Source organism: Hydra viridissima, unplaced genomic scaffold (genome assembly GCF_058129835.1).
Source record: "Hydra viridissima isolate aposymbiotic clone 2 unplaced genomic scaffold, HvirCarnegie_v1 scaffold_15, whole genome shotgun sequence".
NCBI lineage: Eukaryota > Metazoa > Cnidaria > Hydrozoa > Anthoathecata > Hydridae > Hydra > Hydra viridissima.
The window spans coordinates 3,064,249-3,067,909 of NW_028324314.1; the positions used below are offsets into that span (position 1 = coordinate 3,064,249).

A 3,661-nucleotide genomic window follows, 5' to 3' on the forward strand; every position below is an offset into this window, starting at 1 on the left:
ATGATCATTATGATCTCATCATCATCATGATCATCATGATCATCATCATCATGATCATCATGATCATGATGATCATGATGATGGTGATGATGATGATGATGATACTGAAAAAGATGATTATGAAACTAAATTAGATGCAAATGAGGATATTGATAATAATAACGATGGGGCTGATTGTGGTATTAATAATGATTTATCAAGGCAGATCTAAATCACATTCTTTGATTGAATTAAACTTTTTATTACATATACATGCAACAGTCAACCTAATTAAAAGGGAATTTGGTTTAAATATTGGAAATCAAATCTTCAGGGAAAATTAGCTGTTTTTAATTTGGACATAATGTTTCAGAGAGTTGATTAACCTTTACATTTTCCACAAGAAAGAAAAAACAAAATAAGTTGTTCATATTTTTTTTAGAGTTGCTGATTGTTTTGGTGTTTTACCACATAAATTACTGACTAATCTGTAAATGAAGATTGATTTCTTTTTTAGTTTTTCAATATCTATTTCCGAGTCAAATGCTGTCACAATGCTTTTTTTAATGGTAGCAATCATGGAAAATGACCACACTTTTTTACCGATACCAGGGCGACCAATAAGCTTTTTATTTTGTTTTAGTGATTTAGTAACATTTAAACCTTTACTGAGTTTTTCTACCTCCTGACAACAATAGCAATCATCACAATGAGTTTTCCGGTTCATATTTAAAAGAGGTGTTGTTGATTTCATTCTTTTGATCACATTCTTTATGGTATCATAACGTTTTCGACAAATTTTAGATGGATGAACATTCTCTAAATCTGACAACATGACATGGTATACTTTTTCAATTTTATTTTGTTGGTTTGTTCCAATGGGATACTTTTTTTTTCCCAGACAAAAACTTTTGTTTTCGATTTTCATCTAAAAATAAAAAAACTATTTGGATAGTTCTTGTGAATAACCATCAAAAATTACCACTTGGTATCACACAGTGTTTATATTCATGAAATAAATTAAGCTAATAAATCAATTATAAATTGCATATAAAGTAAAAGATTTTATTTAAAAGTATTAAAAACATCTAATCAAATTTTTTACACATAAGGACAGTATTTATTTTACAAACGACATAAATAAAATGTTGTCAATTTAGGACAAAGGTATATGTAAATTTTGAACAACAAAAAAAAAACTAAGTGTTAAGATTGTTAATAAGTAATAAAAAGTTTAAAGATTCATACAGGTAAAAGTAGAAAAACTTTGAAGTTTTACCGCTCAAAAAAAAAAATAAAAAGACTTCCAAATTTCTAAACAAATTAATGAAAAAGTTTTTTTTAGGTAGATCATCTTCAATGATAAAATAATATTCCCTTTTCATTTTACTTCCAAATAAAACTAAGTTACCGAAACATTACTAACAGTCAAAAAACTGGCTATTAACGTAGACAATTTTAAAAAAAGCGATGAGTAATGAAAAATTAGTCGTTAAGCTAAAATTCCTTTCGGAACCAAGGTCCGCAGCGATTTTAAAAGTCCTAAAATTTTCATGATCCAAGTGCGCTTGCGCACAACAACCTGTCGCTTATTAACAGAGTTTGAACGACCATGCTTTGCAATGCTTGAGACGTTTAGGAGGCGTTATGGAAATGCAATTCCAAACGTATCTACTCTGTACCATGTCCTATAGTATTTGACAAAAGTAGTTGATATTTTGAAGTAGATACATTTAAAAGATAAATGTCATGAAAAGTTTAATTTGGCTGACACTTTCATCGCGGTATTCGCTAGTTACGCTGCACAAATTACAGTTGAAAACATTAGTTTGGCACAAGAGAATTGTTGGTGAATGTTGATTCTATGGAAAAGACTAAAAGAAAGTATCAACTAAAGAGCCGTTCTCATCAACTTTAAGAAAAAATAAAGGTATGACAAGAGCTGCTCGGTAAATTAGATCGGTAAGTCAAATAGCAGTAATAAAATAAGCAACAGTTTCAATTAAAAGCGTGCTGCATGAACTTGTTTTGAAGAGGATCACACAAAAGCTCCATGTGCATAGCTAGGAATTTCACAATGTTATAAATGTTATTGCAAAAAATCCAATGAGGGGAGAAGAAATGACCTTTCTTAAAACTAATTTCAATGACCCATTTATCTCTTTTGATGATAAAAGTTCTTAAGTAATTGAAAATAACGAAGAAGCAACCATCAGTACAAAACCAAATTTGAAGTTAAACGTAATTACTCAGAAACTAAAAGCAGAATGGCTAAACAAGTTTTAATCCAAGAGCAACAAAACACTTAAAGTGAATTTTTGCCAATATTCAGTAATAAAAGCATTAGGAAATGGAGTGGCAGATTTTGATAACATTTTTACTCCGAAATTGGAAAAAAGAATGGATGATGAAAAAGACCTGGTTGAAAAACTTGCGTCATTAATTGAATCTGCAGATGTCATTGACGCCAAATTTATAACTGAAGTAGAATTAAATTTGAATGAGCAACTCAAGGATGGTATTAAAAACCATTTGTTTCATTGTACAACTAAGAGCTCGTTTTGCGGAGCACCTTGCGATCAAACTCATACGGAAGAAAGTGGTGATCATTCGCCTAGATACCATCAATCTCAACGCTTTGGTTGTTGCATTAAAGTAGAAAGTATTCTTTTTATAATTGAACTTGATGTCGAACTTTTTATTTCTATCAGGAGGGTCAGAAATATTGATACGAAACTCGAATGGGTAAATTGCAACGATTATAAACTAGTTGGACTTACTAATCGAGCTAGAATATTGATGGAATAGCTAGTAATTTCTTTTTATATTGGAAATATATCACACATCACGTTATGCAAAACCTTGAGGAGTTTAATCCAGAAAAAATGTAAAAATGTAAAAAATGACGTAAATAATTGGAGCGGATATACCAAAGCTGAAGCAATAAATGAAATCAACAATTGCTTTTACTTACATGGAGCAAGCGTTCGAACTGTGAATGAGCGTCATGTTGTGTAAATCATTTTGAAAGTTATTGCTTTGTATCTTGTACTATCACGGTTACTTTTTAAAATAGAGCGTTATATTTCTGTTCATCAAAGTTCAATCAATATCAGCTTCTTTTGTCTCGTTTTAAAAAAAAATCCATTTAAAAATAATGTGTTTAGATTTTTAATTGATTGAGAGTTTCATTAGTTGAGGGGTTTTGATTATTATTTTGTTTTCAACTTTTTGAACTTACTTTACTTCATTTTCATTTGGTATTGTTTACTTAGATTTTTGTTTTCTTTTATAGAATTTCTGATGAGCTGTTTAAATTTTATGCATGAAAAACTTCGAAGTTTTATAAAAACGTTAAATCTATTATAAATATTTTAGAATATTTTAGATAACTTGAATTCATGTTATCAGAAAATGTTTACTTATAATCCTATGATGAAAAGTTGTGAGCAATTATTGTTCTCTTACGTTTATTCAAAATTGTATTTTCATTTAGAGACAAAATACTTTGACTCAGTTTATTTGAGTTTACTTAAAGTTTCATTTTCCATAATTTATTTTTTTTGATTAAGAATTTGAATGATATCTTAACACTAATATTGTGAGTCATCTAAATGCAAAACTATTGACACATGACACATGACACATAACAGTGTGTAATAAGTAAACTTAATGTAATAAC

At 29.1% G+C, this 3,661-nt stretch overlaps 1 pseudogene; it reads left to right on the top strand.

The window, feature by feature from the left end:
* The first annotated feature begins 812 nt into the window (after positions 1-812).
* LOC149878200 (uncharacterized) lies at positions 813-2,997 on the top strand (annotated as a pseudogene).
* Positions 2,998-3,661: the final 664 nt, after the last annotated feature.